We start from the raw sequence: 21,767 nt of genomic DNA on the forward strand, positions 1-21,767 counted from the left end.
ATGATGTGGGTTTAGCCTGTGCTGTATGTATGTATGTATGGGTGGCTGACTGCCACCCACCCAGAGAGTGTATGGGAGTCTGGTTGGCTGCCAGCCTTCCTTCCATTCCTATGAGTAATGTGAGTGCTCATGATGGGGACATGGTTGGGTCCACCCCTTTCCCGGTTATCCCCTCTAGGCCTTTTGGCTTAGATCAAGTGTAAAAAAAGAAAGGATCTTGCGACAGATCGCATCCTGAGGCACGTTTTTTTTTCTGTGAATACTTGCACTTGGGTGACTTGTGAGCACATACTGATACATACGTTCCCTATCTGGGGACCATAAATTAAATGGATTTTTGAGAAAGGGAGCTGATTTGGAAGCTTGCTTCTGTTGCCCTATGCATTGACCCGATGTGGCAGTATCTTCGGGTAGTGAACAGTGCACCACCCCATTCCAGTGTTAAACAAGAAAGATTCTCATTTAATCCTCCGTGGGTGAGAATTTGAGTTTGAGAATTGGAGACCAAAATGATGAGTTGCACTGACTGGTTTATGAACGTCTATTCATTTAGCGTTTTAATGACCATGTTTGCACACTGATTGGTGTAAAAAAATAAAATAAAACTAAATAATAATAATCTAGCACACCTGTGCAGGTTTGACATGACATGACAGGTAGCTGTCTTGTGGGTGGTGCTGAATCCTGTTAAATGACATGAGGGTCTCATGCCTATACACAAGGGTGTGTCATTGCTGTTGCTTGACCATGCATTGGTTTCTGTGGTCAGTGAATGATAAAAACAAAATTTACCATCCATTGATGGATGGGAAATCCGCCATGAGGCATTTGTTTTTAGAAACTGCTGCTCACAACCAATGTTGCAATGGAGTGTCTCCATCTGCTGGTGGTATTGGAAAGGCATTAGTGCTATGACAGGGTCTGAAGAAGAAGAAGAAGAAGACGGAAAAAAATATATATAAAAAGAAAAAGAGAGAGAGAGAGAGAGAGACTGACTTAGTGAGCGAGTGAGTGAGAGAGTGAGAGTGAGTGAGAGTGAATGAGTGAGTGAGTGATTGAGTGAGTGAGTGAGTGAGAACAAATGAGTTAAAGCAAGTGAGTGAGAGAGATCGAATGAATGAAAGTCTGAATGACAGAAAGAAAAAAGGATGAAGAAAGAAGCATGAAGAAAAAAAAATGTATATGGAGTTGCTGACATGAGTGCAATCTACAAAGCCGTTGAGGCTGATCCTCATGGGCGGATTATTGCACCAGGACCCTTAGCACTTTTAAAATGCCATTCAATGCCACGGGCTAGATGTAAACTGCAGATGACCATGTTGTGGTAGTTACCATGGATACCCAAGTGATGTGTGAGCTAACACATAGGCCCAACAGATTCCAAGAAGGCCAGAATCACCAGCGGCACCACCATCGATTGTCAGGTCACCCGGATTCAGCAAATACCAGAGTCCAAAATGATGCAGGTTTATACTGTTAATTTTCAGTTTATCGTTACAGTTGGTGTTATTCCATGTCGGAAGGGACGCAGCTACAGCCAGTGGGGTAACTAGAGACAGGCAGGCAGCTATGTGCAACAAAGGTAGGCGTGTTGTTTTCATATGCAGATCTGAAATATTGTCTTATATGCAAGAGGAGGAGTGATGGGGGTTCAGGCAAAAGCCAGGCTATGGATTGCATTGCTAAATGCTCCATCAGAGTGCAATGGTCGCCTGTCTTTTTTTAAGTGATGATGTGGGTTTAGCCTGTGCTGTATGTATGTATGTATGGGTGGCTGACTGCCACCCACCCAGAGAGTGTATGGGAGTCTGGTTGGCTGCCAGCCTTCCTTCCATTCCTATGAGTAATGTGAGTGCTCATGAAGGGGACATGGTTGGGTCCACCCCTTTCCCGGTTATCCCCTCTAGGCCTTTTGGCTTAGATCAAGTGTAAAAAAAGAAAGGATCTTGCGACAGATCGCATCCTGAGGCACGTTTTTTTTTGTGTGAATACTTGCACTTGGGTGACTTGTGAGCACATACTGATACATACGTTCCCTATCTGGGGACCATAAATTAAATGGATTTTTGAGAAAGGGAGCTGATTTGGAAGCTTGCTTCTGTCGCCCTATGCATTGACCCGATGTGGCAGTATCTTCGGGTAGTGAACAGTGCACCACCCCATTCCAGTGTTAAACAAGAAAGATTCTCATTTAATCCTCCGTGGGTGAGAATTTGAGTTTGAGAATTGGAGACCAAAATGATGAGTTGCACTGACTGGTTTATGAACGTCTATTCATTTAGCGTTTTAATGACCATGTTTGCACACTGATTGGTGTAAAAAAATAAAATAAAACTAAATAATAATAATCTAGCACACCTGTGCAGGTTTGACATGACATGACAGGTAGCTGTCTTGTGGGTGGTGCTGAATCCTGTTAAATGACATGAGGGTCTCATGCCTATACACAAGGGTGTGTCATTGCTGTTGCTTGACCATGCATTGGTTTCTGTGGTCAGTGAATGATAAAAACAAAATTTACCATCCATTGATGGATGGGAAATCCGCCATGAGGCATTTGTTTTTAGAAACTGCTGCTCACAACCAATGTTGCAATGGAGTGTCTCCATCTGCTGGTGTTATTGGAAAGGCATTAGTGCTATGACAGGGTCTGAAGAAGAAGAAGAAGAAGACGGAAAAAAATATATATAAAAAGAAAAAGAGAGAGAGAGAGAGAGACTGACTTAGTGAGCGAGTGAGTGAGAGAGTGAGAGTGAGTGAGAGTGAATGAGTGAGTGAGTGATTGAGTGAGTGAGTGAGTGAGAACAAATGAGTTAAAGCAAGTGAGTGAGAGAGATCGAATGAATGAAAGTCTGAATGACAGAAAGAAAAAAGGATGAAGAAAGAAGCATGAAGAAAAAAAAATGTATATGGAGTTGCTGACATGAGTGCAATCTACAAAGCCGTTGAGGCTGATCCTCATGGGAGGATTATTGCACCAGGACCCTTAGCACTTTTAAAATGCCATTCAATGCCACGGGCTAGATGTAAACTGCAGATGACCATGTTGTGGTAGTTACCATGGATACCCAAGTGATGTGTGAGCTAACACATAGGCCCAACAGATTCCAAGAAGGCCAGAATCACCAGCGGCACCACCATCGATTGTCAGGTCACCCGGATTCAGCAAATACCAGAGTCCAAAATGATGCAGGTTTATACTGTTAATTTTCAGTTTATCGTTACAGTTGGTGTTATTCCATGTCGGAAGGGACGCAGCTACAGCCAGTGGGGTAACTAGAGACAGGCAGGCAGCTATGTGCAACAAAGGTAGGCGTGTTGTTTTCATATGCAGATCTGAAATATTGTCTTATATGCAAGAGGAGGAGTGATGGGGGTTCAGGCAAAAGCCAGGCTATGGATTGCATTGCTAAATGCTCCATCAGAGTGCAATGGTCGCCTGTCCTTTTTTTAAGTGATGATGTGGGTTTAGCCTGTGCTGTATGTATGTATGTATGGGTGGCTGACTGCCACCCACCCAGAGAGTGTATGGGAGTCTGGTTGGCTGCCAGCCTTCCTTCCATTCCTATGAGTAATGTGAGTGCTCATGAAGGGGACATGGTTGGGTCCACCCCTTTCCCGGTTATCCCCTCTAGGCCTTTTGGCTTAGATCAAGTGTAAAAAAAGAAAGGATCTTGCGACAGATCGCATCCTGAGGCACGTTTTTTTTTTGTGTGAATACTTGCACTTGGGTGACTTGTGAGCACATACTGATACATACGTTCCCTATCTGGGGACCATAAATTAAATGGATTTTTGAGAAAGGGAGCTGATTTGGAAGCTTGCTTCTGTCGCCCTATGCATTGACCCGATGTGGCAGTATCTTCGGGTAGTGAACAGTGCACCACCCCATTCCAGTGTTAAACAAGAAAGATTCTCATTTAATCCTCCGTGGGTGAGAATTTGAGTTTGAGAATTGGAGACCAAAATGATGAGTTGCACTGACTGGTTTATGAACGTCTATTCATTTAGCGTTTTAATGACCATGTTTGCACACTGATTGGTGTAAAAAAATAAAATAAAACTAAATAATAATAATCTAGCACACCTGTGCAGGTTTGACATGACATGACAGGTAGCTGTCTTGTGGGTGGTGCTGAATCCTGTTAAATGACATGAGGGTCTCATGCCTATACACAAGGGTGTGTCATTGCTGTTGCTTGACCATGCATTGGTTTCTGTGGTCAGTGAATGATAAAAACAAAATTTACCATCCATTGATGGATGGGAAATCCGCCATGAGGCATTTGTTTTTAGAAACTGCTGCTCACAACCAATGTTGCAATGGAGTGTCTCCATCTGCTGGTGGTATTGGAAAGGCATTAGTGCTATGACAGGGTCTGAAGAAGAAGAAGAAGAAGACGGAAAAAAATATACATAAAAAGAAAAAGAGAGAGAGAGAGAGAGACTGACTTAGTGAGCGAGTGAGTGAGAGAGTGAGAGTGAGTGAGAGTGAATGAGTGAGTGAGTGATTGAGTGAGTGAGTGAGTGAGAACAAATGAGTTAAAGCAAGTGAGTGAGATAGATCGAATGAATGAAAGTCTGAATGACAGAAAGAAAAAAGGATGAAGAAAGAAGCATGAAGAAAAAAAAATGTATATGGAGTTGCTGACATGAGTGCAATCTACAAAGCCGTTGAGGCTGATCCTCATGGGAGGATTATTGCACCAGGACCCTTAGCACTTTTAAAATGCCATTCAATGCCACGGGCTAGATGTAAACTGCAGATGACCATGTTGTGGTAGTTACCATGGATACCCAAGTGATGTGTGAGCTAACACATAGGCCCAACAGATTCCAAGAAGGCCAGAATCACCAGCGGCACCACCATCGATTGTCAGGTCACCCGGATTCAGCAAATACCAGAGTCCAAAATGATGCAGGTTTATACTGTTAATTTTCAGTTTATCGTTACAGTTGGTGTTATTCCATGTCGGAAGGGACGCAGCTACAGCCAGTGGGGTAACTAGAGACAGGCAGGCAGCTATGTGCAACAAAGGTAGGCGTGTTGTTTTCATATGCAGATCTGAAATATTGTCTTATATGCAAGAGGAGGAGTGATGGGGGTTCAGGCAAAAGCCAGGCTATGGATTGCATTGCTAAATGCTCCATCAGAGTGCAATGGTCGCCTGTCCTTTTTTTAAGTGATGATGTGGGTTTAGCCTGTGCTGTATGTATGTATGTATGTATGGGTGGCTGACTGCCACCCACCCAGAGAGTGTATGGGAGTCTGGTTGGCTGCCAGCCTTCCTTCCATTCCTATGAGTAATGTGAGTGCTCATGAAGGGGACATGGTTGGGTCCACCCCTTTCCCGGTTATCCCCTCTAGGCCTTTTGGCTTAGATCAAGTGTAAAAAAAGAAAGGATCTTGCGACAGATCGCATCCTGAGGCACGTTTTTTTTGTGTGAATACTTGCACTTGGGTGACTTGTGAGCACATACTGATACATACGTTCCCTATCTGGGGACCATAAATTAAATGGATTTTTGAGAAAGGGAGCTGATTTGGAAGCTTGCTTCTGTCGCCCTATGCATTGACCCGATGTGGCAGTATCTTCGGGTAGTGAACAGTGCACCACCCCATTCCAGTGTTAAACAAGAAAGATTCTCATTTAATCCTCCGTGGGTGAGAATTTGAGTTTGAGAATTGGAGACCAAAATGATGAGTTGCACTGACTGGTTTATGAACGTCTATTCATTTAGCGTTTTAATGACCATGTTTGCACACTGATTGGTGTAAAAAAATAAAATAAAACTAAATAATAATAATCTAGCACACCTGTGCAGGTTTGACATGACATGACAGGTAGCTGTCTTGTGGGTGGTGCTGAATCCTGTTAAATGACATGAGGGTCTCATGCCTATACACAAGGGTGTGTCATTGCTGTTGCTTGACCATGCATTGATTTCTGTGGTCAGTGAATGATAAAAACAAAATTTACCATCCATTGATGGATGGGAAATCCGCCATGAGGCATTTGTTTTTAGAAACTGCTGCTCACAACCAATGTTGCAATGGAGTGTCTCCATCTGCTGGTGGTATTGGAAAGGCATTAGTGCTATGACAGGGTCTGAAGAAGAAGAAGAAGAAGAAGACGGAAAAAAATATATATAAAAAGAAAAAGAGAGAGAGAGAGAGAGACTGACTTAGGGTACGTTCCCACACGGCGTATTTGCTGCGTATTTGCTGCTGCGTATTTTATTTTCCCTGTTGAAGTCAATGGGTAGGAAAATACGCAGCACCAAATACGCAGCACCAAATACGCAGCAAATACGCAGCAAATACGCAGCAAAATACGCCATGTGGGAATGCACCCTTAGTGAGCGAGTGAGTGAGAGAGTGAGAGTGAATGAGTGAGTGAGTGATTGAGTGAGTGAGTGAGTGAGTGAGAACAAATGAGTTAAAGCAAGTGAGTGAGAGAGATCGAATGAATGAAAGTCTGAATGACAGAAAGAAAAAAGGATGAAGAAAGAAGCATGAAGAAAAAAAAATGTATATGGAGTTGCTGACATGAGTGCAATCTACAAAGCCGTTGAGGCTGATCCTCATGGGAGGATTATTGCACCAGGACCCTTAGCACTTTTAAAATGCCATTCAATGCCACGGGCTAGATGTAAACTGCAGATGACCATGTTGTGGTAGTTACCATGGATACCCAAGTGATGTGTGAGCTAACACATAGGCCCAACAGATTCCAAGAAGGCCAGAATCACCAGCGGCACCACCATCGATTGTCAGGTCACCCGGATTCAGCAAATACCAGAGTCCAAAATGATGCAGGTTTATACTGTTCATTTTCAGTTTATCGTTACAGTTGGTGTTATTCCATGTCGGAAGGGACGCAGCTACAGCCAGTGGGGTAACTAGAGACAGGCAGGCAGCTATGTGCAACAAAGGTAGGCGTGTTGTTTTCATATGCAGATCTGAAATATTGTCTTATATGCAAGAGGAGGAGTGATGGGGGTTCAGGCAAAAGCCAGGCTATGGATTGCATTGCTAAATGCTCCATCAGAGTGCAATGGTCGCCTGTCCTTTTTTTAAGTGATGATGTGGGTTTAGCCTGTGCTGTATGTATGTATGTATGGGTGGCTGACTGCCACCCACCCAGAGAGTGTATGGGAGTCTGGTTGGCTGCCAGCCTTCCTTCCATTCCTATGAGTAATGTGAGTGCTCATGAAGGGGACATGGTTGGGTCCACCCCTTTCCCGGTTATCCCCTCTAGGCCTTTTGGCTTAGATCAAGTTTAAAAAAAGAAAGGATCTTGCGACAGATCGCGTCCTGAGGCACGTTTTTTTTTGTGTGAATACTTGCACTTGGGTGACTTGTGAGCACATACTGATACATACGTTCCCTATCTGGGGACCATAAATTAAATGGATTTTTGAGAAAGGGAGCTGATTTGGAAGCTTGCTTCTGTCGCCCTATGCATTGACCCGATGTGGCAGTATCTTCGGGTAGTGAACAGTGCACCACCCCATTCCAGTGTTAAACAAGAAAGATTCTCATTTAATCCTCCGTGGGTGAGAATTTGAGTTTGAGAATTGGAGACCAAAATGATGAGTTGCACTGACTGGTTTATGAACGTCTATTCATTTAGCGTTTTAATGACCATGTTTGCACACTGATTGGTGTAAAAAAATAAAATAAAACTAAATAATAATAATCTAGCACACCTGTGCAGGTTTGACATGACATGACAGGTAGCTGTCTTGTGGGTGGTGCTGAATCCTGTTAAATGACATGAGGGTCTCATGCCTATACACAAGGGTGTGTCATTGCTGTTGCTTGACCATGCATTGGTTTCTGTGGTCAGTGAATGATAAAAACAAAATTTACCATCCATTGATGGATGGGAAATCCGCCATGAGGCATTTGTTTTTAGAAACTGCTGCTCACAACCAATGTTGCAATGGAGTGTCTCCATCTGCTGGTGGTATTGGAAAGGCATTAGTGCTATGACAGGGTCTGAAGAAGAAGAAGAAGAAGACGGAAAAAAATATATATAAAAAGAAAAAGAGAGAGAGAGAGAGAGACTGACTTAGTGAGCGAGTGAGTGAGAGAGTGAGAGTGAGTGAGAGTGAATGAGTGAGTGAGTGATTGAGTGAGTGAGTGAGTGAGTGAGAACAAATGAGTTAAAGCAAGTGAGTGAGAGAGATCGAATGAATGAAAGTCTGAATGACAGAAAGAAAAAAGGATGAAGAAAGAAGCATGAAGAAAAAAAAATGTATATGGAGTTGCTGACATGAGTGCAATCTACAAAGCCGTTGAGGCTGATCCTCATGGGCGGATTATTGCACCAGGACCCTTAGCACTTTTAAAATGCCATTCAATGCCACGGGCTAGATGTAAACTGCAGATGACCATGTTGTGGTAGTTACCATGGATACCCAAGTGATGTGTGAGCTAACACATAGGCCCAACAGATTCCAAGAAGGCCAGAATCACCAGCGGCACCACCATCGATTGTCAGGTCACCCGGATTCAGCAAATACCAGAGTCCAAAATGATGCAGGTTTATACTGTTAATTTTCAGTTTATCGTTACAGTTGGTGTTATTCCATGTCGGAAGGGACGCAGCTACAGCCAGTGGGGTAACTAGAGACAGGCAGGCAGCTATGTGCAACAAAGGTAGGCGTGTTGTTTTCATATGCAGATCTGAAATATTGTCTTATATGCAAGAGGAGGAGTGATGGGGGTTCAGGCAAAAGCCAGGCTATGGATTGCATTGCTAAATGCTCCATCAGAGTGCAATGGTCGCCTGTCCTTTTTTTAAGTGATGATGTGGGTTTAGCCTGTGCTGTATGTATGTATGTATGGGTGGCTGACTGCCACCCACCCAGAGAGTGTATGGGAGTCTGGTTGGCTGCCAGCCTTCCTTCCATTCCTATGAGTAATGTGAGTGCTCATGATGGGGACATGGTTGGGTCCACCCCTTTCCCGGTTATCCCCTCTAGGCCTTTTGGCTTAGATCAAGTGTAAAAAAAGAAAGGATCTTGCGACAGATCGCATCCTGAGGCACGTTTTTTTTTTCTGTGAATACTTGCACTTGGGTGACTTGTGAGCACATACTGATACATACGTTCCCTATCTGGGGACCATAAATTAAATGGATTTTTGAGAAAGGGAGCTGATTTGGAAGCTTGCTTCTGTTGCCCTATGCATTGACCCGATGTGGCAGTATCTTCGGGTAGTGAACAGTGCACCACCCCATTCCAGTGTTAAACAAGAAAGATTCTCATTTAATCCTCCGTGGGTGAGAATTTGAGTTTGAGAATTGGAGACCAAAATGATGAGTTGCACTGACTGGTTTATGAACGTCTATTCATTTAGCGTTTTAATGACCATGTTTGCACACTGATTGGTGTAAAAAAATAAAATAAAACTAAATAATAATAATCTAGCACACCTGTGCAGGTTTGACATGACATGACAGGTAGCTGTCTTGTGGGTGGTGCTGAATCCTGTTAAATGACATGAGGGTCTCATGCCTATACACAAGGGTGTGTCATTGCTGTTGCTTGACCATGCATTGGTTTCTGTGGTCAGTGAATGATAAAAACAAAATTTACCATCCATTGATGGATGGGAAATCCGCCATGAGGCATTTGTTTTTAGAAACTGCTGCTCACAACCAATGTTGCAATGGAGTGTCTCCATCTGCTGGTGGTATTGGAAAGGCATTAGTGCTATGACAGGGTCTGAAGAAGAAGAAGAAGAAGACGGAAAAAAATATATATAAAAAGAAAAAGAGAGAGAGAGAGAGAGACTGACTTAGTGAGCGAGTGAGTGAGAGAGTGAGAGTGAGTGAGAGTGAATGAGTGAGTGAGTGATTGAGTGAGTGAGTGAGTGAGAACAAATGAGTTAAAGCAAGTGAGTGAGAGAGATCGAATGAATGAAAGTCTGAATGACAGAAAGAAAAAAGGATGAAGAAAGAAGCATGAAGAAAAAAAAATGTATATGGAGTTGCTGACATGAGTGCAATCTACAAAGCCGTTGAGGCTGATCCTCATGGGCGGATTATTGCACCAGGACCCTTAGCACTTTTAAAATGCCATTCAATGCCACGGGCTAGATGTAAACTGCAGATGACCATGTTGTGGTAGTTACCATGGATACCCAAGTGATGTGTGAGCTAACACATAGGCCCAACAGATTCCAAGAAGGCCAGAATCACCAGCGGCACCACCATCGATTGTCAGGTCACCCGGATTCAGCAAATACCAGAGTCCAAAATGATGCAGGTTTATACTGTTAATTTTCAGTTTATCGTTACAGTTGGTGTTATTCCATGTCGGAAGGGACGCAGCTACAGCCAGTGGGGTAACTAGAGACAGGCAGGCAGCTATGTGCAACAAAGGTAGGCGTGTTGTTTTCATATGCAGATCTGAAATATTGTCTTATATGCAAGAGGAGGAGTGATGGGGGTTCAGGCAAAAGCCAGGCTATGGATTGCATTGCTAAATGCTCCATCAGAGTGCAATGGTCGCCTGTCCTTTTTTTAAGTGATGATGTGGGTTTAGCCTGTGCTGTATGTATGTATGTATGGGTGGCTGACTGCCACCCACCCAGAGAGTGTATGGGAGTCTGGTTGGCTGCCAGCCTTCCTTCCATTCCTATGAGTAATGTGAGTGCTCATGATGGGGACATGGTTGGGTCCACCCCTTTCCCGGTTATCCCCTCTAGGCCTTTTGGCTTAGATCAAGTGTAAAAAAAGAAAGGATCTTGCGACAGATCGCATCCTGAGGCACGTTTTTTTTTCTGTGAATACTTGCACTTGGGTGACTTGTGAGCACATACTGATACATACGTTCCCTATCTGGGGACCATAAATTAAATGGATTTTTGAGAAAGGGAGCTGATTTGGAAGCTTGCTTCTGTTGCCCTATGCATTGACCCGATGTGGCAGTATCTTCGGGTAGTGAACAGTGCACCACCCCATTCCAGTGTTAAACAAGAAAGATTCTCATTTAATCCTCCGTGGGTGAGAATTTGAGTTTGAGAATTGGAGACCAAAATGATGAGTTGCACTGACTGGTTTATGAACGTCTATTCATTTAGCGTTTTAATGACCATGTTTGCACACTGATTGGTGTAAAAAAATAAAATAAAACTAAATAATAATAATCTAGCACACCTGTGCAGGTTTGACATGACATGACAGGTAGCTGTCTTGTGGGTGGTGCTGAATCCTGTTAAATGACATGAGGGTCTCATGCCTATACACAAGGGTGTGTCATTGCTGTTGCTTGACCATGCATTGGTTTCTGTGGTCAGTGAATGATAAAAACAAAATTTACCATCCATTGATGGATGGGAAATCCGCCATGAGGCATTTGTTTTTAGAAACTGCTGCTCACAACCAATGTTGCAATGGAGTGTCTCCATCTGCTGGTGGTATTGGAAAGGCATTAGTGCTATGACAGGGTCTGAAGAAGAAGAAGAAGAAGAAGAAGACGGAAAAAAATATATATAAAAAGAAAAAGAGAGAGAGAGAGAGAGAGAGACTGACTTAGTGAGCGAGTGAGTGAGAGAGTGAGAGTGAATGAGTGAGTGAGTGATTGAGTGAGTGAGTGAGTGAGTGAGAACAAATGAGTTAAAGCAAGTGAGTGAGAGAGATCGAATGAATGAAAGTCTGAATGACAGAAAGAAAAAAGGATGAAGAAAGAAGCATGAAGAAAAAAAAATGTATATGGAGTTGCTGACATGAGTGCAATCTACAAAGCCGTTGAGGCTGATCCTCATGGGAGGATTATTGCACCAGGACCCTTAGCACTTTTAAAATGCCATTCAATGCCACGGGCTAGATGTAAACTGCAGATGACCATGTTGTGGTAGTTACCATGGATACCCAAGTGATGTGTGAGCTAACACATAGGCCCAACAGATTCCAAGAAGGCCAGAATCACCAGCGGCACCACCATCGATTGTCAGGTCACCCGGATTCAGCAAATACCAGAGTCCAAAATGATGCAGGTTTATACTGTTAATTTTCAGTTTATCGTTACAGTTGGTGTTATTCCATGTCGGAAGGGACGCAGCTACAGCCAGTGGGGTAACTAGAGACAGGCAGGCAGCTATGTGCAACAAAGGTAGGCGTGTTGTTTTCATATGCAGATCTGAAATATTGTCTTATATGCAAGAGGAGGAGTGATGGGGGTTCAGGCAAAAGCCAGGCTATGGATTGCATTGCTAAATGCTCCATCAGAGTGCAATGGTCGCCTGTCCTTTTTTTAAGTGATGATGTGGGTTTAGCCTGTGCTGTATGTATGTATGTATGGGTGGCTGACTGCCACCCACCCAGAGAGTGTATGGGAGTCTGGTTGGCTGCCAGCCTTCCTTCCATTCCTATGAGTAATGTGAGTGCTCATGAAGGGGACATGGTTGGGTCCACCCCTTTCCCGGTTATCCCCTCTAGGCCTTTTGGCTTAGATCAAGTGTAAAAAAAGAAAGGATCTTGCGACAGATCGCATCCTGAGGCACGTTTTTTTTTTGTGTGAATACTTGCACTTGGGTGACTTGTGAGCACATACTGATACATACGTTCCCTATCTGGGGACCATAAATTAAATGGATTTTTGAGAAAGGGAGCTGATTTGGAAGCTTGCTTCTGTCGCCCTATGCATTGACCCGATGTGGCAGTATCTTCGGGTAGTGAACAGTGCACCACCCCATTCCAGTGTTAAACAAGAAAGATTCTCATTTAATCCTCCGTGGGTGAGAATTTGAGTTTGAGAATTGGAGACCAAAATGATGAGTTGCACTGACTGGTTTATGAACGTCTATTCATTTAGCGTTTTAATGACCATGTTTGCACACTGATTGGTGTAAAAAAATAAAATAAAACTAAATAATAATAATCTAGCACACCTGTGCAGGTTTGACATGACATGACAGGTAGCTGTCTTGTGGGTGGTGCTGAATCCTGTTAAATGACATGAGGGTCTCATGCCTATACACAAGGGTGTGTCATTGCTGTTGCTTGACCATGCATTGGTTTCTGTGGTCAGTGAATGATAAAAACAAAATTTACCATCCATTGATGGATGGGAAATCCGCCATGAGGCATTTGTTTTTAGAAACTGCTGCTCACAACCAATGTTGCAATGGAGTGTCTCCATCTGCTGGTGGTATTGGAAAGGCATTAGTGCTATGACAGGGTCTGAAGAAGAAGAAGAAGAAGACGGAAAAAAATATACATAAAAAGAAAAAGAGAGAGAGAGAGAGAGACTGACTTAGTGAGCGAGTGAGTGAGAGAGTGAGAGTGAGTGAGAGTGAATGAGTGAGTGAGTGATTGAGTGAGTGAGTGAGTGAGAACAAATGAGTTAAAGCAAGTGAGTGAGATAGATCGAATGAATGAAAGTCTGAATGACAGAAAGAAAAAAGGATGAAGAAAGAAGCATGAAGAAAAAAAAATGTATATGGAGTTGCTGACATGAGTGCAATCTACAAAGCCGTTGAGGCTGATCCTCATGGGAGGATTATTGCACCAGGACCCTTAGCACTTTTAAAATGCCATTCAATGCCACGGGCTAGATGTAAACTGCAGATGACCATGTTGTGGTAGTTACCATGGATACCCAAGTGATGTGTGAGCTAACACATAGGCCCAACAGATTCCAAGAAGGCCAGAATCACCAGCGGCACCACCATCGATTGTCAGGTCACCCGGATTCAGCAAATACCAGAGTCCAAAATGATGCAGGTTTATACTGTTCATTTTCAGTTTATCGTTACAGTTGGTGTTATTCCATGTCGGAAGGGACGCAGCTACAGCCAGTGGGGTAACTAGAGACAGGCAGGCAGCTATGTGCAACAAAGGTAGGCGTGTTGTTTTCATATGCAGATCTGAAATATTGTCTTATATGCAAGAGGAGGAGTGATGGGGGTTCAGGCAAAAGCCAGGCTATGGATTGCATTGCTAAATGCTCCATCAGAGTGCAATGGTCGCCTGTCCTTTTTTTAAGTGATGATGTGGGTTTAGCCTGTGCTGTATGTATGTATGTATGTATGGGTGGCTGACTGCCACCCACCCAGAGAGTGTATGGGAGTCTGGTTGGCTGCCAGCCTTCCTTCCATTCCTATGAGTAATGTGAGTGCTCATGAAGGGGACATGGTTGGGTCCACCCCTTTCCCGGTTATCCCCTCTAGGCCTTTTGGCTTAGATCAAGTGTAAAAAAAGAAAGGATCTTGCGACAGATCGCATCCTGAGGCACGTTTTTTTTGTGTGAATACTTGCACTTGGGTGACTTGTGAGCACATACTGATACATACGTTCCCTATCTGGGGACCATAAATTAAATGGATTTTTGAGAAAGGGAGCTGATTTGGAAGCTTGCTTCTGTCGCCCTATGCATTGACCCGATGTGGTAGTATCTTCGGGTAGTGAACAGTGCACCACCCCATTCCAGTGTTAAACAAGAAAGATTCTCATTTAATCCTCCGTGGGTGAGAATTTGAGTTTGAGAATTGGAGACCAAAATGATGAGTTGCACTGACTGGTTTATGAACGTCTATTCATTTAGCGTTTTAATGACCATGTTTGCACACTGATTGGTGTAAAAAAAAAAAATAAAACTAAATAATAATAATCTAGCACACCTGTGCAGGTTTGACATGACATGACAGGTAGCTGTCTTGTGGGTGGTGCTGAATCCTGTTAAATGACATGAGGGTCTCATGCCTATACACAAGGGTGTGTCATTGCTGTTGCTTGACCATGCATTGGTTTCTGTGGTCAGTGAATGATAAAAACAAAATTTACCATCCATTGATGGATGGGAAATCCGCCATGAGGCATTTGTTTTTAGAAACTGCTGCTCACAACCAATGTTGCAATGGAGTGTCTCCATCTGCTGGTGGTATTGGAAAGGCATTAGTGCTATGACAGGGTCTGAAGAAGAAGAAGAAGAAGAAGAAGACGGAAAAAAATATATATAAAAAGAAAAAGAGAGAGAGAGAGAGACTGACTTAGTGAGCGAGTGAGTGAGAGAGTGAGAGTGAGTGAGAGTGAATGAGTGAGTGAGTGATTGAGTGAGTGAGTGAGAACAAATGAGTTAAAGCAAGTGAGTGAGAGAGATCGAATGAATGAAAGTCTGAATGACAGAAAGAAAAAAGGATGAAGAAAGAAGCATGAAGAAAAAAAAATGTATATGGAGTTGCTGACATGAGTGCAATCTACAAAGCCGTTGAGGCTGATCCTCATGGGAGGATTATTGCACCAGGACCCTTAGCACTTTTAAAATGCCATTCAATGCCACGGGCTAGATGTAAACTGCAGATGACCATGTTGTGGTAGTTACCATGGATACCCAAGTGATGTGTGAGCTAACACATAGGCCCAACAGATTCCAAGAAGGCCAGAATCACCAGCGGCACCACCATCGATTGTCAGGTCACCCGGATTCAGCAAATACCAGAGTCCAAAATGATGCAGGTTTATACTGTTAATTTTCAGTTTATCGTTACAGTTGGTGTTATTCCATGTCGGAAGGGACGCAGCTACAGCCAGTGGGGTAACTAGAGACAGGCAGGCAGCTATGTGCAACAAAGGTAGGCGTGTTGTTTTCATATGCAGATCTGAAATATTGTCTTATATGCAAGAGGAGGAGTGATGGGGGTTCAGGCAAAAGCCAGGCTATGGATTGCATTGCTAAATGCTCCATCAGAGTGCAATGGTCGCCTGTCCTTTTTTTAAGTGATGATGTGGGTTTAGCCTGTGCTGTATGTATGTATGTATGGGTGGCTGACTGCCACCCACCCAGAGAGTGTATGGGAGTCTGGTTGGCTGCCAGCCTTCCTTCCATTCCTATGAGTAATGTGAGTGCTCATGAAGGGGACATGGTTGGGTCCACCCCTTTCCCGGTTATCCCCTCTAGGCCTTTTGGCTTAGATCAAGTGTAAAAAAAGAAAGGATCTTGCGACAGATCGCATCCTGAGGCACGTTTTTTTTTGTGTGAATACTTGCACTTGGGTGACTTGTGAGCACATACTGATACATACGTTCCCTATCTGGGGACCATAAATTAAATGGATTTTTGAGAAAGGGAGCTGATTTGGAAGCTTGCTTCTGTCGCCCTATGCATTGACCCGATGTGGCAGTATCTTCGGGTAGTGAACAGTGCACCACCCCATTCCAGTGTTAAACAAGAAAGATTCTCATTTAATCCTCCGTGGGTGAGAATTTGAGTTTGAGAATTGGAGACCAAAATGATGAGTTGCACTGACTGGTTTATGAACGTCTATTCATTTAGCGTTTTAATGACCATGTTTGCACACTGATTGGTGTAAAAAAATAAAATAAAACTAAATAATAATAATCTAGCACACCTGTGCAGGTTTGACATGACATGACAGGTAGCTGTCTTGTGGGTGGTGCTGAATCCTGTTAAATGACATGAGGGTCTCATGCCTATACACAAGGGTGTGTCATTGCTGTTGCTTGACCATGCATTGGTTTCTGTGGTCAGTGAATGATAAAAACAAAATTTACCATCCATTGATGGATGGGAAATCCGCCATGAGGCATTTGTTTTTAGAAACTGCTGCTCACAACCAATGTTGCAATGGAGTGTCTCCATCTGCTGGTGGTATTGGAAAGGCATTAGTGCTATGACAGGGTCTGAAGAAGAAGAAGAAGAAGAAGAAGACGGAAAAAAATATATATAAAAAGAAAAAGAGAGAGAGAGAGAGACTGACTTAGTGAGCGAGTGAGTGAGAGAGTGAGAGTGAGTGAGAGTGAATGAGTGAGTGATTGAGTGAGTGAGTGAGTGAGTGAGTGAGAACAAATGAGTTAAAGCAAGTGAGTGAGAGAGATCGAATGAATGAAAGTCTGAATGACAGAAAGCAAAAAGGATGAAGAAAGAAGCATGAAGAAAAAAAAATGTATATGGAGTTGCTGACATGAGTGCAATCTACAAAGCCGTTGAGGCTGATCCTCATGGGAGGATTATTGCACCAGGACCCTTAGCACTTTTAAAATGCCATTCAATGCCACGGGATAGATGTAAACTGCAGATGACCATGTTGTGGTAGTTACCATGGATACCCAAGTGATGTGTGAGCTAACACATAGGCCCAACAGATTCCAAGAAGGCCAGAATCACCAGCGGCACCACCATCGATTGTCAGGTCACCCGGATTCAGCAAATACCAGAGTCCAAAATGATGCAGGTTTATACTGTTAATTTTCAGTTTATCGTTACAGTTGGTGTTATTCCATGTCGGAAGGGACGCAGCTACAGCCAGTGGGGTAACTAGAGACAGGCAGGCAGCTATGTGCAACAAAGGTAGGCGTGTTGTTTCCATATGCAGATCTGAAATATTGTCTTATATGCAAGAGGAGGAGTGATGGGGGTTCAGGCAAAAGCCAGGCTATGGATTGCATTGCTAAATGCTCCATCAGAGTGCAATGGTCGCCTGTCCTTTTTTTAAGTGATGATGTGGGTTTAGCCTGTGCTGTATGTATGTATGTATGGGTGGCTGACTGCCACCCACCCAGAGAGTGTATGGGAGGCTGGTTGGCTGCCAGCCTTCCTTCCATTCCTATGAGTAATGTGAGTGCTCATGAAGGGGACATGGTTGGGTCCACCCCTTTCCCGGTTATCCCCTCTAGGCCTTTTGGCTTAGATCAAGTGTAAAAAAAGAAAGGATCTTGCGACAGATCGCACCCTGAGGCACGTTTTTTTTTGTGTGAATACTTGCACTTGGGTGACTTGTGAGCACATACTGATACATACGTTCCCTATCTGGGGACCATAAATTAAATGGATTTTTGAGAAAGGGAGCTGATTTGGAAGCTTGCTTCTGTCGCCCTATGCATTGACCCGATGTGGCAGTATCTTCGGGTAGTGAACAGTGCACCACCCCATTCCAGTGTTAAACAAGAAAGATTCTCATTTAATCCTCCGTGGGTGAGAATTTGAGTTTGAGAATTGGAGACCAAAATGATGAGTTGCACTGACTGGTTTATGAACGTCTATTCATTTAGCGTTTTAATGACCATGTTTGCACACTGATTGGTGTAAAAAAATAAAATAAAACTAAATAATAATAATCTAGCACACCTGTGCAGGTTTGACATGACATGACAGGTAGCTGTCTTGTGGGTGGTGCTGAATCCTGTTAAATGACATGAGGGTCTCATGCCTATACACAAGGGTGTGTCATTGCTGTTGCTTGACCATGCATTGGTTTCTGTGGTCAGTGAATGATAAAAACAAAATTTACCATCCATTGATGGATGGGAAATCCGCCATGAGGCATTTGTTTTTAGAAACTGCTGCTCACAACCAATGTTGCAATGGAGTGTCTCCATCTGCTGGTGGTATTGGAAAGGCATTAGTGCTATGACAGGGTCTGAAGAAGAAGAAGAAGAAGACGGAAAAAAATATATATAAAAAGAAAAAGAGAGAGAGAGAGACTGACTTAGTGAGCGAGTGAGTGAGAGAGTAAGAGTGAGTGAGAGTGAATGAGTGAGTGAGTGATTGAGTGAGTGAGTGAGTGAGAACAAATGAGTTAAAGCAAGTGAGTGAGAGAGATCGAATGAATGAAAGTCTGAATGACAGAAAGAAAAAAGGATGAAGAAAGAAGCATGAAGAAAAAAAAATGTATATGGAGTTGCTGACATGAGTGCAATCTACAAAGCCGTTGAGGCTGATCCTCATGGGAGGATTATTGCACCAGGACCCTTAGCACTTTTAAAATGCCATTCAATGCCACGGGCTAGATGTAAACTGCAGATGACCATGTTGTGGTAGTTACCATGGATACCCAAGTGATGTGTGAGCTAACACATAGGCCCAACAGATTCCAAGAAGGCCAGAATCACCAGCGGCACCACCATCGATTGTCAGGTCACCCGGATTCAGCAAATACCAGAGTCCAAAATGATGCAGGTTTATACTGTTAATTTTCAGTTTATCGTTACAGTTGGTGTTATTCCATGTCGGAAGGAACGCAGCTACAGCCAGTGGGGTAACTAGAGACAGGCAGGCAGCTATGTGCAACAAAGGTAGGCGTGTTGTTTTCATATGCAGATCTGAAATATTGTCTTATATGCAAGAGGAGGAGTGATGGGGGTTCAGGCAAAAGCCAGGCTATGGATTGCATTGCTAAATGCTCCATCAGAGTGCAATGGTCGCCTGTCCTTTTTTTAAGTGATGATGTGGGTTTAGCCTGTGCTGTATGTATGTATGTATGGGTGGCTGACTGCCACCCACCCAGAGAGTGTATGGGAGTCTGGTTGGCTGCCAGCCTTCCTTCCATTCCTATGAGTAATGTGAGTGCTCATGAAGGGGACATGGTTGGGTCCACCCCTTTCCCGGTTATCCCCTCTAGGCCTTTTGGCTTAGATCAAGTGTAAAAAAAGAAAGGATCTTGCGACAGATCGCATCCTGAGGCACGTTTTTTTTGTGTGAATACTTGCACTTGGGTGACTTGTGAGCACATACTGATACATACGTTCCCTATCTGGGGACCATAAATTAAATGGATTTTTGAGAAAGGGAGCTGATTTGGAAGCGTGCTTCTGTCGCCCTATGCATTGACCCGATGTGGCAGTATCTTCGGGTAGTGAACAGTGCACCACCCCATTCCAGTGTTAAACAAGAAAGATTCTCATTTAATCCTCCGTGGGTGAGAATTTGAGTTTGAGAATTGGAGACCAAAATGATGAGTTGCACTGACTGGTTTATGAACGTCTATTCATTTAGCGTTTTAATGACCATGTTTGCACACTGATTGGTGTAAAAAAATAAAATAAAACTAAATAATAATAATCTAGCACACCTGTGCAGGTTTGACCTGACATGACAGGTAGCTGTCTTGTGGGTGGTGCTGAATCCTGTTAAATGACATGAGGGTCTCATGCCTATACACAAGGGTGTGTCATTGCTGTTGCTTGACCATGCATTGGTTTCTGTGGTCAGTGAATGATAAAAACAAAATTTACCATCCATTGATGGATGGGAAATCCGCCATGAGGCATTTGTTTTTAGAAACTGCTGCTCACAACCAATGTTGCAATGGAGTGTCTCCATCTGCTGGTGGTATTGGAAAGGCATTAGTGCTATGACAGGGTCTGAAGAAGAAGAAGAAGAAGAAGAAGAAGAAGACGGAAAAAAATATATATAAAAAGAAAAAGAGAGAGAGAGAGAGAGACTGACTTAGTGAGCGAGTGAGTGAGAGAGTGAGAGTGAGTGAGAGTGAATGAGTGAGTGAGTGATTGAGTGAGTGAGTGAGTGAGAACAAATGAGTTAAAGCAAGTGAGTGAGAGAGATCGAATGAATGAAAGTCTGAATGACAGAAAGAAAAAAGGATGAAGAAAGAAGCATGAAGAAAAAAAAATGTATATGGAGTTGCTGACATGAGTGCAAACTACAAAGCCGTTGAGGCTGATCCTCATGGGAGGATTATTGCACCAGGACCCTTAGCACTTTTACAATGCCATTCAATGCCACGGGCTAGATGTAAACTGCAGATGACCATGTTGTGGTAGTTACCATGGATACCCAAGTGATGTGTGAGCTAACACATAGGCCCAACAGATTCCAAGAAGGCCAGAATCACCAGCGGCACCACCATCGATTGTCAGGTCACCCGGATTCAGCAAATACCAGAGTCCAAAATGATGCAGGTTTATACTGTTAATTTTCAGTTTATCGTTACAGTTGGTGTTATTCCATGTCGGAAGGGACGCAGCTACAGCCAGTTGGGTAACTAGAGACAGGCAGGCAGCTATGTGCAACAAAGGTAGGCGTGTTGTTTTCATATGCAGATCTGAAATATTGTCTTATATGCAAGAGGAGGAGTGATGGGGGTTCAGGCAAAAGCCAGGCTATGGATTGCATTGCTAAATGCTCCATCAGAGTGCAATGGTCGCCTGTCCTTTTTTTAAGTGATGATGTGGGTTTAGCCTGTGCTGTATGTATGTATGTATGGGTGGCTGACTGCCACCCACCCAGAGAGTGTATGGGAGTCTGGTTGGCTGCCAGCCTTCCTTCCATTCCTATGAGTAATGTGAGTGCTCATGAAGGGGACATGGTTGGGTCCACCCCTTTCCCGGTTATCCCCTCTAGGCCTTTTGGCTTAGATCAAGTGTAAAAAAAGAAAGGATCTTGCGACAGATCGCATCCTGAGGCACGTTTTTTTTTCTGTGAATACTTGCACTTGGGTGACTTGTGAGCACATACTGATACATACGTTCCCTATCTGGGGACCATAAATTAAATGGATTTTTGAGAAAGGGAGCTGATTTGGAAGCTTGCTTCTGTCGCCCTATGCATTGACCCGATGTGGCAGTATCTTCGGGTAGTGAACAGTGCACCACCCCATTCCAGTGTTAAACAAGAAAGATTCTCATTTAATCCTCCGTGGGTGAGAATTTGAGTTTGAGAATTGGAGACCAAAATGATGAGTTGCACTGACTGGTTTATGAACGTCTATTCATTTAGCATTTTAATGACCATGTTTGCACACTGATTGGTGTAAAAAAATAAAATAAAACTAAATAATAATAATCTAGCACACCTGTGCAGGTTTGACATGACATGACAGGTAGCTGTCTTGTGGGTGGTGCTGAATCCTGTTAAATGACATGAGGGTCTCATGCCTATACACAAGGGTGTGTCATTGCTGTTGCTTGACCATGCATTGGTTTCTGTGGTCAGTGAATGATAAAAACAAAATTTACCATCCATTGATGGATGGGAAATCCGCCATGAGGCATTTG

At 43.4% G+C, this 21,767-nt stretch overlaps 13 pseudogenes; all 13 read left to right on the plus strand.

Annotated features, from left to right (window-relative positions):
- Positions 1–167: 167 nt before the first annotated feature.
- Positions 168–431, plus strand: LOC130289244 (U2 spliceosomal RNA; annotated as a pseudogene).
- A 1,465-nt stretch (positions 432–1,896) lies between these two features.
- LOC130287552 (U2 spliceosomal RNA) lies at positions 1,897–2,160 on the plus strand (annotated as a pseudogene).
- Positions 2,161–3,624: 1,464 nt separating this feature from the next.
- On the plus strand, positions 3,625–3,889 carry LOC130288163 (U2 spliceosomal RNA; annotated as a pseudogene).
- A 1,468-nt stretch (positions 3,890–5,357) lies between these two features.
- On the plus strand, positions 5,358–5,620 carry LOC130288942 (U2 spliceosomal RNA; annotated as a pseudogene).
- Positions 5,621–7,251: 1,631 nt separating this feature from the next.
- Positions 7,252–7,515, plus strand: LOC130289531 (U2 spliceosomal RNA; annotated as a pseudogene).
- Positions 7,516–8,983: 1,468 nt separating this feature from the next.
- On the plus strand, positions 8,984–9,248 carry LOC130287780 (U2 spliceosomal RNA; annotated as a pseudogene).
- Positions 9,249–10,712: 1,464 nt separating this feature from the next.
- On the plus strand, positions 10,713–10,976 carry LOC130289255 (U2 spliceosomal RNA; annotated as a pseudogene).
- A 1,468-nt stretch (positions 10,977–12,444) lies between these two features.
- LOC130288164 (U2 spliceosomal RNA) lies at positions 12,445–12,709 on the plus strand (annotated as a pseudogene).
- A 1,468-nt stretch (positions 12,710–14,177) lies between these two features.
- Positions 14,178–14,440, plus strand: LOC130289452 (U2 spliceosomal RNA; annotated as a pseudogene).
- Positions 14,441–15,904: 1,464 nt separating this feature from the next.
- On the plus strand, positions 15,905–16,168 carry LOC130287553 (U2 spliceosomal RNA; annotated as a pseudogene).
- Positions 16,169–17,640: 1,472 nt separating this feature from the next.
- On the plus strand, positions 17,641–17,904 carry LOC130285625 (U2 spliceosomal RNA; annotated as a pseudogene).
- A 1,460-nt stretch (positions 17,905–19,364) lies between these two features.
- On the plus strand, positions 19,365–19,627 carry LOC130289559 (U2 spliceosomal RNA; annotated as a pseudogene).
- Positions 19,628–21,103: 1,476 nt separating this feature from the next.
- Positions 21,104–21,367, plus strand: LOC130289652 (U2 spliceosomal RNA; annotated as a pseudogene).
- Positions 21,368–21,767: the final 400 nt, after the last annotated feature.

This window comes from Hyla sarda, chromosome 8 (genome assembly GCF_029499605.1).
Source record: "Hyla sarda isolate aHylSar1 chromosome 8, aHylSar1.hap1, whole genome shotgun sequence".
Taxonomy (NCBI): Eukaryota; Metazoa; Chordata; class Amphibia; order Anura; family Hylidae; genus Hyla; species Hyla sarda.